Source organism: Notamacropus eugenii, chromosome 2 (assembly GCF_028372415.1).
Source record: "Notamacropus eugenii isolate mMacEug1 chromosome 2, mMacEug1.pri_v2, whole genome shotgun sequence".
NCBI classification, from domain to species: domain Eukaryota; kingdom Metazoa; phylum Chordata; class Mammalia; order Diprotodontia; family Macropodidae; genus Notamacropus; species Notamacropus eugenii.
In genome coordinates, this window is record NC_092873.1 from 382,023,694 (window position 1) to 382,036,237 (window position 12,544).

Below are 12,544 nucleotides of genomic sequence, written 5' to 3' on the forward strand. Positions count from 1 at the left end.
GGGGATGGGATATTTCTAAAAGGATCCCCAGCCCCACATAGGAAATAGGGGAAGAGGTATTGTTTTCTAAGAAGGTCACAAACCCCAGATTAACAGAAACCAGCTAGAACTGGTTCTGGAGTTAGGACATCTTCAGGTGGGTCAAAAGTCGCAGCTAAAAGGCAGAGCACATGCTTAAAGATCTTATGAATATTATCTCCCCTGCCCCAGGTGGAGCCAAGATTTAATCTGAATGCTCATACAATGTATGTGGGGGGGGGCATGTTAAAGGGGTTTGTGTGAATAAGGTGGATGGGAAAGTTGTGTGCCTCTGACTACTAATCACTGGGAAAAGAGAGGGGGAACCTCACAGCTGGAACAGGTATAAAGGTACCGTCGTTCACCACCAGGGGTGAACACCCAGGTGTAGAACACCCAGGCTTGCAACCTCTTGTTAAAAATTAAAAGCTTTTCTGTCTTTTACATAGTGTTGTTTTTTTCCTAAATAAGCGTATTTCTCACATATAATATTATTATCAAATAAAAGTCTAACACAAAAACATTTCAAAAACTTTAAATCTCTCTCTAAAGGTAAATATCTATTATTAGCTGCTGACAATTAAAAAATACACAAATATATGTGTGTGTGTGTATATGTATGTATATGTATATACATACATATATACATATACATGTATATGTACATACATATATACATACATATACATGTGGTCTTGTGGTTTGTCCTTAATTCTCAAAGAGGACCATAACATCAGAATGATGATGACATGACTTGCAATTGATACATATATACATACCTAAACAAATACATACATACACACATACATGTACACACACATGCATATATACAGGTATACACAAATGGAGAATGGCTCAAGTTTAAAGTTCATTCATGGCCACCAGGGGGAGACTTTCAAAGCAGTCGCTGCTGCTGAAGTTTCTGTGAAGAAGCAAGTGAGGAACTATTACAGGAAACATTGTTAACACTATCTATTTTATCTCCCTCACAGGGTTGTTTTGAGGGTCAAAGAAGATGATGGATAGGGAAACATTTTGGAAAAATAGAAAAACATTGTAATTATAAATGTTTTTCATCCAATTGAGTCATACCCTATTCTTTGTCCCCCCATTTGGGGTTTTCTTGGCAAAGAGACTGGAGTGGTTTGCCATTTCCTTCTCCAGCTCATTTTACAGATGAGGAAACTGAGGTGCACTGGGTGAAGTGACTTGTCCAGGGCCTCACAGCTAGTAAGTGGCTGAGGACAGATTTGAACCCAGAAAGATGAGTTTTCCTGACTCCAGGTCCAGTGCTTCATCCACTGCATCATCTAGCTGCCCACGTAGCAAATGTAAGATATTATTTGAAGGCAAAAAGATTGCATAGCCAAAATGCTAATCCTAAACTAGAATTACAGCAAAAAATTAAAAGCACATATGAGTCCATGTGATGTTTTAAAAACTCAGGATATATAGTTTCTGGGTAATTAATCATTTTATTAATAATGTTAGCATTTTATTAATGAAAGAGGTTAGTGGTACTCTTGAATAATAAGGGCGCCTCTTAGTGGTGGGTTTACAGTTTATATGCCATTGGAAGAGTAGGTGCTCCTGAGGGAGGTCATCAACTCTGACTGGTTAACAATTGATGAAAGAATGAATATTATAATGAAGAACTGGGCTATATTCCAATTAAGGTCTTGGGATACATAACTTGAATCACCCAAAGAGACTGGTCAATTTCCATTTCACTTGTCTGAGGAGAATCCACACTTTCCCAGACCTGCCTGAGTAAACACAATGAGCAGCAATCCACCCATTCACCTAAACTTAGAATTTCTTTTACTGTCTTTGATAAAAATCTTAGCGTGGGTAAATCGTTGAGAGACAGTTCTCACACTGGTTAATTTCTGAATGAGGAAGTAGAAAAGGGGAAAAAATTTGGTCTTATTTCAACCATTAGTTTATTAAATACAAGAGAGAAATAGTCACTCCTCTCAGTTAAAGTCATGTGAGGTGACAAGTGCAGGTATATTTCACACAAGGCCTTCCCTATATGAGACACAATGGAATATATTTGAATATACTTATCTCATAATATTGTGTTATAGTTTCCTGTCCTGGGGTTTTATCTCCCTACTAAGCTACTTGAGGGAGCGTCCAACTTACCTAAACCAACTTTTTCTTCCAGCAGCAGTATGAGCTTTAAGGATGTTTATCGTTAATGACTTACTGAAATAACAAATACCTGAAGTGCACTATGGGGAAAAAAACCATGAAGACGAGGTCTTGTTTGGTAAGGCAGAACTTGGGGGAACTGTCATTTCTCTTCTAGTGAATCTGGGAAGTTTCTGGGGAGAAGTGGAATGATGAGGATGCAGAGTTTGGTGGGACCAAATGTACTCTAAGCCTAGGGTAATTTGAAAGGATTATTTAGAAGTGAGAACAGGGAGTAAATAAGTAAGCCAAGTGAATGAAGGAATGAATTAGGAGAACCTCTAACATACTGGTACATGAGAGGCACATGAGAATGGCCGTGATTTTAAGAATTTTGGTTGAGTAGTCACTGTTTGTAGAATTCCTTAAGGGCAGAATTTGGGGATGTCTAAAACTGAGATAATTGTACTTACGTAATGGTAAAATCCCCCAGTAGTTGCCTGTGGCCTGTTGATACAAATCATAGAAAAGCACACCCTAATAGGTCAAGTTCTGAACAAAACATTGAACTGAATGTTAATTTTGTACTGATATAGCGTGCTTTACCATGTGCATATTGGCTCAGGAGAGGTAAGAATTAATTTAGACCATGAAAAGTCTTAATGGCACCTTAGTGTGTGTGTATGTGTGTGTGCATACACATCTATGCATGTTTACAAGTGTGTACATATACATTACTATCCCAGTCACAATAGCAACAGGGCTTGGAAGATCTCAGCCAGACTTGGAGGACTTTGTAGTGACTTTGAACCTGCTAATCCTCTGCCTTTGTCATCAGAGCTCCTTCTGATGGAATCCTAATGAAGATAGGCCCCACGAAACAGCAGGTTCACTGCCCCTACCTAGCCATTGCCACTGCTCCAATTCCTAATCTGGCTGGGACCCTTCCCCTATTACCTAATCCCTTAACAAACCCCTTCTGCCTTTTTAATATTCATAATTTCTGCTATGTAATTGCATCTTTACCAAGATAGATAAAAATCCATCTTGCTTTCTCTGTAGTTGCTGGTTCCTCTTGGAGCTTAGCCCACTTCATGAGAGATATCAATCTCAATAAATGCCTATACTTGAATTAGAGGTGGTCTGATTCTAAATTCTTTGAGATGGTTCCACCAGAACACAGCATGAAACCACAACACTTCCATTCACAGATGCTCTGCTTGGACTCATTGTTCAATGGTTGACAAATTCTCATCTTTTCTTTCTCTCTCTCTCTCCATCCAGACTGCTCACTGTTTCCATAGGACTTCTGTTCTATATTGACATACTTCTTTCCATTTTGGATTTCTTCCTCTTATTCTTTCTTTTATCTTCTGGAACTTACTGAGACTTGGTTTCCTCCAATGAAAATCCCTGGCTATCCTTTCCAGTACTGATTACAGTTACACCTTATCCCATATACCTTGAATCACTGGTCCTGCTAGGAAAGTTAGAATATAATTATCCCTTCCATGTCACAACTTTCCCTACCATGGTTGCTATATATCAAGGGTTGACGTAAGAAGCTGAATGGTAATTTGGGGGGAGTTTTTCAGAAGCCCCATACAATACCTGAAGGCTAGCAGATGACAGAAAAAAGTTTAGAAACCCAGAAATGCAATATATAAAAATATATATATATATGTATATGTATACATATATATGTACACACACATACACACACATATGCGGTACTGTGTAATGTTAATATATTGTGGCCAAAAAAATTAATCATTTAGTAGATAACCTTCTGATATTGGACTTTCTGCATTTAGGCTATTTTTTGAGTGGTGACAGATATATTATTCATCACTAGACATAGTAAGTAATTTTCATATTGGTCAAAGAATAAGGAATATGTCTTCAAATCATCTTTATCATTCATGAAGTAAAAATAATATAAGTAATTAAGACAAATTCATTTGAGGGGGAAAGGTAATTAGTTACTATAGTAATCCCAGATGGGTATATATTATAGCTTTCTATTTTAACCAATTATTTTTATTAACTAGGTACTATGCTTAATTATTTCTACACTAAATTTTAGTACCCTGAGAAATAACCCTGACAAAATTCTTTAAATTATTATTTCCTCTCATGTGTCTTGCATATGACAGCCTCGGGACATTACTGGGCTTTCTCATTCATCTACCCATTCATTAATTTAGTCTACTTTTTTACTTCCTATTTTCTCCTCCTGATCTGTAAGATGTGTCAGAATTCTATTGGCATGGTCTTCAAAATCCCATGGTCACTTCCATAGTACATAGTGGAGTAGGATTTTAGTAGAGTGCACATGGTATGGGAATAAAATATGGCAGCAGCAGAAGGAGGGTGCCATTGGAAATTTACTTAAAGAGCTGCTTTTGTAATATCTGAACCAGGAAGAATCCCCAAAATGAGAATCTCCCTTATAAAGATAGAGAGATGAAAGAACTGAGCAAAAATAGTTCCCATAATACCTTGACATGGGACTCAAAGTAAGTTATACTTCATGGATGTCCTTTTGAATGCCAATTTAGTCACATTGAGTCCCTGTGAATATATGGCCTGATGACTGCACTTGACCTGGGCTGCAGAGGAAGAAGCTTCAATTTCTACAAACATATCTCTATTTTATATCTTGTTTCATTGATACTCTTATTAGGTGGAATGCACTGACAATTGGATTGGATGACTTCGAGAGTCTCTTCTAACCCTAAGTTTCTATGATTCTATAATAGGCAATTTACTGGCCTCCTGATTCTTAGTATGGTACCCTCATCCATTACAGCAGAGTACCTTCCTAGGTACTTAAATGGTACAAGGGAGGACTTTTTGGAAACATTGAACTAGTCAAGAGTTTGAGCAAAGTCCAAGTTTCTGTCTGATTCCAGAGGAAGGAGGAAAAATCCTTTCTGAAACCTATTTATGTAATTAGAAATAGAGACTGTGTCCTGGGACAAGCCACAGAATCAAAGAATGCCGTTAACAGATTTCTGCAGAGCCCAGTCCTCTAGGATTTCAAAGTTCCATGATTTTATCCCTGTGGATACTCCCTCCATTTGATCAAATCTCATCCTCCTTTGCCTTGTAGACCAATTTTATAAATTTCCATGGTTAAAAAAAACCCATCACTTGAGTATTTTTATGATAAAAGTAGGTAAATTCATGACTAGTTAGTTTGTTTTTCAAACATAAAAGATTAGCTCCCATTAATTTGGCACTTTGATTCTTTCAAAACACTTTCCTCTGTAAGGAAGGAAAGCGATTGTGTAAGGTAGGTAATATAAACACCATTTTCCCTCCTTCACATCTCCCCTCCTCCCCCCACTCCAATCTCAGGGTAAAAAAATTGATGTCTCCAAAGGGGAAGTGAGTTGCTAAAGGTCACATAGCTAACTAGTAGCAGAGGTAGGGTGAGTTCCATGGTCATCTAACTCCAGACCTAGCATTCTTTCTCTTACTCTACAAGATCTCTCCAGAGCATCAAAGTGTTAACTGTCTCATACAGGTAAAACTAGAACCTTTGTTTGACAGTATGATGAAGTAAGGGAGTTTGGCTAGCACACTACCTTTCAACTAATCTTTTTGCTTAATCATAATTGTTTTGACTTGACGGTAGAATTTAAGGAGGGGAATAACAAAGAAGAATGGAAAGGTAGAAAATAGCTGGATGGTGGGGGGTGCTAAGCACCGGGGTGAATAGGTTGTATTTTGCTCTAAAAATAATAGCGAGTGTCTGAGTAGGTTTTTGAGTGGGAGAGTCACGTGGTCACGGTTGTGCCTTAGGCAGATTCTCTGGGCTGTTGTGAAGAAGGATGGATTGGAGAAGGAATGTAATGGGATCCTACTGTGCTGTAAGAAATGAACAGGGTGACAGTTTCAGAAAAACCTGGGAAGCCTGGTATGAACTAATCCAGAGGGAGCAGAACCAAGAGAACAATTTTTATTGTGACAGAGTCAAACAACTAAAGATTTAAGACCTTGGATCAATGCAATGCCAGATTATGATTCTAGAGGATGGATGATGAGTCGTGCTCCTCACCTCCTGACAGAGAGATGTAAACTCAAGATGCAGAATGAGATAAATTCCTTCATCTTCATTTCCAAAAGCTAGTTTCTTACTCTTGATATACAATATCAAGAGTATTCATTGTAAGGAGGTGGGTATCATGCTTCATCATGAATCCTTTGGAATCATAATGGGTTATTGTCCCTATCAGAGTTTTTCAAAGAATCTTTCAGGGTAGTTCATTTATAAAAATGTTTTTTACCATATAGATACAGGGTTTTCTTTTCCTTTTCTTTTTTTTCTTCAGTGTGAGGAGAGGTAGGTAGGAGGGAGAGGAAATTGCGCATTAAGTGAAAAATTAATTAAAAGCAAGATAAATTAAAGTGATTTAACTGAAAAAAGAAAGAATGAATTGGAGAATGGGTAGAATGAAGGCAGAGAGGCAAATTAGGAGTGAGTCAATTCACAAGCATTTATTTAGACTTCACTATGTGTCAGGCATTGTGCCAAGTGCTGGTGATACAAGAAAAGTTAAACAAAGAAACAAAATGAATGCCAGCCCATAAGGGACTCATATTCTGGGAAACCTATAATCTGTATCTAGAGAATAGATGGAAGGTAATCTCTGAGGGAAGGCATTAGCAGCTAAGGAGGAATAAGAAAGGTCTCCTACAGTATTTTAAGGGAAAGACTTTAATGGAAAGACATGGAAACTAAGAGGTCAGGTGAGGAAGAAAAGCTTTCCCACTGTGAGGGATAGTCAGTGAGTTAAGGATGAACTGGAGCAAGGAGAGATGGGAGGCAGGGAGACCAACTAGAAGACCACTTAGCAATATCCCAACCTGAGATGAATGGGGAAGGAAGATGGATGGAGGCTGTGTGGGTGGTCATTACTCGGGGCTTCCATTTCCTCTCCTCTCACTCAATTCTAAACCCTGTGAAATCTAAGCTTCTGATTTTATTACTCAACTGAAACCTTACCAAAAGTCATTGAAATTGTTAAGTACAACCAGTATGTGCAGGGGTGAGCTGGAATCAATTTGAGCTGGCTCTGGAGAGCTAATTATTAAATTTTCAAGGTGATTATTTACACCTTGGAAATGTCAAAAGCTACAAACCAGGGCTTGATTTTCTTTTTTTGGATTGTCAGTTTTAAAAAAGTGTTAATAATTCTGATTAAATTTAAAATTATGCCCTGTACATTTTTTTATTAAGATGGTTGCTAAATATTTACCAATATGCCTCTGACTATGAGTCTTGGTTTTGCAGAAAAGATGTCTTTATTTTCTCCCTGGAAACGATCCTAGATTATTTTGATTGGTGCCTTGTTTTCTATATTCAGATGTGCCAGACACTTTTCTTCTATTATTTCTTGCATTATGGTGCTCAGGTTGTCTGACTTGTCATGTTTTTCTGAAAAGCCTATAATTCTTAAGTTCTCCCTGTATATCCTGTCTTCAAGATCAACATGTTTTTCTTGATGTAAATCATGTTTTCTTTTAACATTGTTCCTTCTAGAGACTATCCTTGACTTCTTTATATTTGTGTTTCCAATCAGTTTATTTTCCCTTTTGTTTCTTTGGTGAAACTTGCCACCACGGATTCAATTCATGCATTTTTTAATTTTGCCAATTATTTCTGCTGATCAGGCCATAAATCCTATTTTCTTTTAAATTGTTAAGAAACTTTAAACTTTTAAAGTGTTAAGAAATATCCTGCTGCAGTTTCATTTCCTCTTGGTTATCCATAATTTCCTTTGCCTCATTAGGTGTTGATTAAGTTTTTTTTGTCTTGCAATATTTGTTCATAGATGCCTAGGGTCCTTTAGCTGCTGATGATATGAAGGTCATATTCCATTCTGTTAGTAATATCTTCCTTGTGCTCACAGTCTCTACATGAATTTTCTTCTTCCTGAAATTATTGGCAATTTTAGTTTTCCTCCTTATTTTCCTCTATTGCTTACTTTCCTATTCCTTCTCCTCTGATGGTGGTTTTCCTTGGTTCTGGACCTCTAAACTGTCTCAGCCTACTTGCATACTGGCAATTCATACTCCACCAGCCTCACTCTCTATTCCAAGTGACTTCTAGGGGAATAGAACTGACCCCAACTGGATGTTGGACTCTTTCTCTCAGGCTTAAATGGAGGGTCAAGTAGCCCCACATGTGTCCTGTCCCAGTTCCCTCTATTCCTCAGTTCTCTAACTGAGCCTTGTTAACAGAATCAAGTGCTAATATTATGCTGTCCCATCCAGACCAAGGTTCTGTCTTTTGGTTTTTCTTGTCATTGGGAGGAGAGAGTAGGAGTGTTCTGTTCTGTTGTAGGATGTTTAAAAAGTTTGAGAGGCATAATTTCTGGGTAACTAGTCATTTTATTAATAATTTGAACATATTATTAATAAAAGAGGTCAGTGGCAGTCTTGAGTGCCAGAGAAACATGCTTGTGGGGATCACAGGACTCCCCAGGCAAGGTCAGGGAGTTAGCCTGGACAAGTTTCTGCTCTCCACTGCTTCCCTGGTGGCATGCTCTCTGAAAGACCCATGTGATAAACCCATTCTCACCAAAAGAACTCAGAAACAGAGTGGGCAGAGGAAGGCACTTATTACACTTCTCCCAAGGATGCCAGTGTGATGCTGCTCATTAGGAACACCAAACACTGATACAGATGTAGGAGTGAGATTAAATAGGCATACACTTCCCATCACAGTTAGGATTGGTCTGGACTCCTCAGGGTTACACTCTTCATTATCCTACATTCCTTCCTTATACATGAAGTTAATTACGCAGGCATAGTAATAGCAGGAATGACCCCTAGGGTCCTAGCTGTTTATCATGTACCCATCATTCTAATTTCCCCTTAAGCCAGGATGTGTTCAACCATCTTCCTTGCAAAACAGATTATGCACGCTTATCATAAGCTCCCATCAGTCTGGGAGCTCTACTATTTCTCAACAACATTTGTGGGAGCAAAACAAGATACATTAATATTCATTTTCACACCACCATGGTGACAGTTTTATGCCCTTGCAAAAGTGGGTATTCCTGAAAGTGGCAACCAACTCTGATTGGTTAACAATTAATGAGAGAATTAATATTACAATGAGAGGCTAGACCTGTTTTAACTTTGATTATGTTATTTGCTTCGAAATTGTCAAGCCCTTGGGCAATCTATTAAAAGAATTTATCCCCACCCAAACCTGTACAGAGCACCTTAGATTAAATTTCTTATAAGGTTGGGTGAGGTCTGATTACACTTCAGCCTTTTAGAGACTGAGCTTTCGAAAGGAGGACTTTACAAAAAAGGGGGAGGGTGCTCTGGAACTTCCCAAATCATTAGTTATTAACAGTCATTTCTCTCAGTTGCAAGCCTATGGATTGCCTTGTGTATCCTGCTGCCACAGTACAATGGGTGGTGGGGAGAAGGTATTGAGTGAGCCAGTTAAGAGTTAGGGATAATCCTTTTCTGCTGTGGGTTCATTGAATTCTTAACCCCTTTTTAGGGTTATTGGTCTCATTTTGTAAAGACACAGCTGAAATTACTTTATCTTTTATACTTAGCTCCTATTTTTAGAAGTCTAAGAAGTAGAGAAGATTGGAGAAAATGTCTCTTCATTTTTTACCTGACCATATCACACTATCCTCTCCCATTAAATAGTAATCTCCTGGAGGGCAAGAGTTGTCTTTCTTTTTCATATTTCCATTTGCATCTTCAGCGCAGTGCTTGGCACACAGTAGGAGCTTAACAAGTATTTGTTATTCATCTCTTAATTGTCAGCTTAATGGCCTCTCAATCCTCATCCTTTTGGCCTATCTGTAGCATTTAAAACTATGAACCATCATCTCCTCCTGAATGTATTCTCCTTTCTAGGCTTCTGTGACAATATTTTCTCCTGATTCTTTTTCTAAATATATGATTATTGTTTTTGAATACACTCTTCTGGATCTTCAGCCATGTCACACCCAATAAACATGGTATCCATCAAGGTTGTCCCCTGGACTCCTTTCTCTTCTCCCTATAAAGATCTCATTTGGTGATCTCATCAGTTCCCATGGGATCAGTTTTCATCTCTATGCAAGTAATCCTCAAATCTATATATCCAGCTTTAATCTCTCTTCTGAACTCCAGTCCCAAATCACCAATTGTCTTTAGGTGTCTCAGACTGGATAGGCATCTCAAACTCAACACATCCAAAACAAAACTCTTCATCTTTTCTTTTCCTAACTGCCTTATTACTGTCTAGGGTCTTCCCATCCTTCCACTTTTCCAAACTCACAAACTCACAAAATCAGTCTTCACTTGTAGTCATCCTACACATTCACTATGTCACCAAATCTTGTCATTTCTACCTTCTCAACAGTTCTCACAAACATTCCCTCCTCTCCTCTGACACCCTTGTATAGTCCTGTATTCCCGTCATGCCTTTGTTTTTCTGTTGCTGTTCAGTCATGTCTGACTTTGTGACCCCATTTGGTGTTTTCTTGGCAGGGATAGTGAAGTGCTTTTCTGTTTCCTTCTCCAGAAGGAGATGAGAAAGATGAGGCAAACAGGGTGAAGTAATTTGCCCAGGGTCACATTGCCAGGAAAACCTCAAATGGGGTCATGAAGAGTCAGACACTGAAACAACTCAAAAACAGCAACAGAATTCCCTGTTCTACCTAGGTGCTTCACTTGGCAACTAATTGCTTTGGGGGAGAGAGAGGGAATAGGTCACTATAAAGTCTGTGGTTTGAACCTGGGTGACTGAGGCAATGGTGTTATTTTGATAAGAAAATAGATGAGGCATTGCTTTGCCAGAATAGTATATATATGAAACTTAAGGAGGAAATATACACAAAAGGGGAAGGGATAAACCTATAATGAAATTAATGCAAGCTGAGTTGTATTAACAGAAATTTAATGTCCCCCATGAGGAAGGAAGTGTTGTAATGACAGAATTTTGTAAATAAAAAGAGCTAAAGTGAAGAATTTGTTTATATTTAATCTCAGGACCATAGACAGATCTGGAAGGGACCTGTGAGGTTTTTGAAGCAAACCCCTTCTTTTTATAGATGAGAAAACTGAGGCCCAGAGAGGTTAAGTTACTTACCAAGAACAGATAGTTAGTAAATATCTGAGGAGAGGTGCAAAGGCGGGTCTTCCTGATTCCAAGTCCAGTGTTCTATCCGCTAAATTATGAAGACTCCTTTTACAAGGAAAGGCTGCTCTGATTTGAGATGACAGAGAGCAATCTTTACCCAGAAAATTCCACAACATAGTTTATGGGTAATTCAAACATTTTATTAATAAGACACCATATTTATTAGTAAAAGTATGGTCATTTGGCTGTCCCTCTTGGACCAAAGACCCTTCATGGTGGGGGGCTCACAATTTATATATTCTTGAAAGATTAAGTATTCCTGAGGGTGGCAATCAATTCTGACTGGTATAATTAATGAGAAAATGCATATTACAATGAGGTCTTGGGGTATGTGACTTGGATCAACTAAATTTTGATCCGTGAGAAATGGTGAGCAGGTAGATTTCAGAAAAACCTGGAAAGATTTGCATGAACTGATGCTGAGTGAAGTGAGCAGAACCAGGAGAAAACTGTGCCCAGTAACAGCAACATTGTGCAATGACTAACTTTGATAGACTTAGCTCTTCTCAGCAATGAAATGATCTAAGACAATTCCAAAGATTCAGTATGAGAAAGAACTATGGAGTCTGAATGCAGATCAAAGCATACTATTTCTCTCTCTCTCTCTCTCTCTCTCTCTTTTCTTGTGTTTTTTCCCTTTTGTTCCAATTCTTCTCTGCAACATGACTAATGTGGAAATATGTTTGTACATGCATAGCCTTGCATGCCATCTTGGGGAGGTGGGAGGGAAGGAAGAGGAAAAAATTAGAATTCAAAATCTTATTAAAGTGAGTGTTGAAAACTAAAAATAAATATATTTTAAAAATATGAGACAAATAATAATTTCTCACAGATCTAATGCGATACTAGCATTTAGTATAGTACCTGACACATAGTAAATGGCTAATAAATGTTTGTTCTCCTCCCTCCCCCCCATCAATTCATCAAGTCTGATGACCATTTCCCTCTCTTTTACACATTTAGCTGCTCCCTTTGCTACTGTGGATTTCCTCTCCTTGGAGGTCTGTAAGCAGAGGATGCTTGATCAAAACCTGATTTAAGCAAATTGGATGCCAATGAAAAACAAATTAAATCAACCAAATTGTTGAAAAATCTCAGGGAGGAGCAATGGTTTTTTAAGAAAGTAAACTCAGAAAATGAGGTGGCTACTAAGGTTATTTTTCAGATTTCTAAAGAAATTGTTGCTGCTGGGAAGTCTTTTACTGAAGGAGACTTCATAAA

At 38.1% G+C, this 12,544-nt stretch overlaps 1 protein-coding gene across 3 annotated transcripts in view; it reads left to right on the forward strand.

Moving 5' to 3' along the window:
• Positions 1-12,544, forward strand: part of FCRL4 (Fc receptor like 4) — a 52,712-nt gene that overhangs the window by 24,815 nt on the left and 15,353 nt on the right. For 2 of the 3 annotated variants that reach the window (XR_011975374.1, XR_011975376.1), the window contains one exon: positions 2,189-2,293. The gene's annotated coding sequence lies outside the window, so the exon portion shown is untranslated. The remainder of the gene's footprint in view (positions 1-2,188; positions 2,294-12,544) is intronic. The other variant, XR_011975375.1, reaches the window with a different exon arrangement.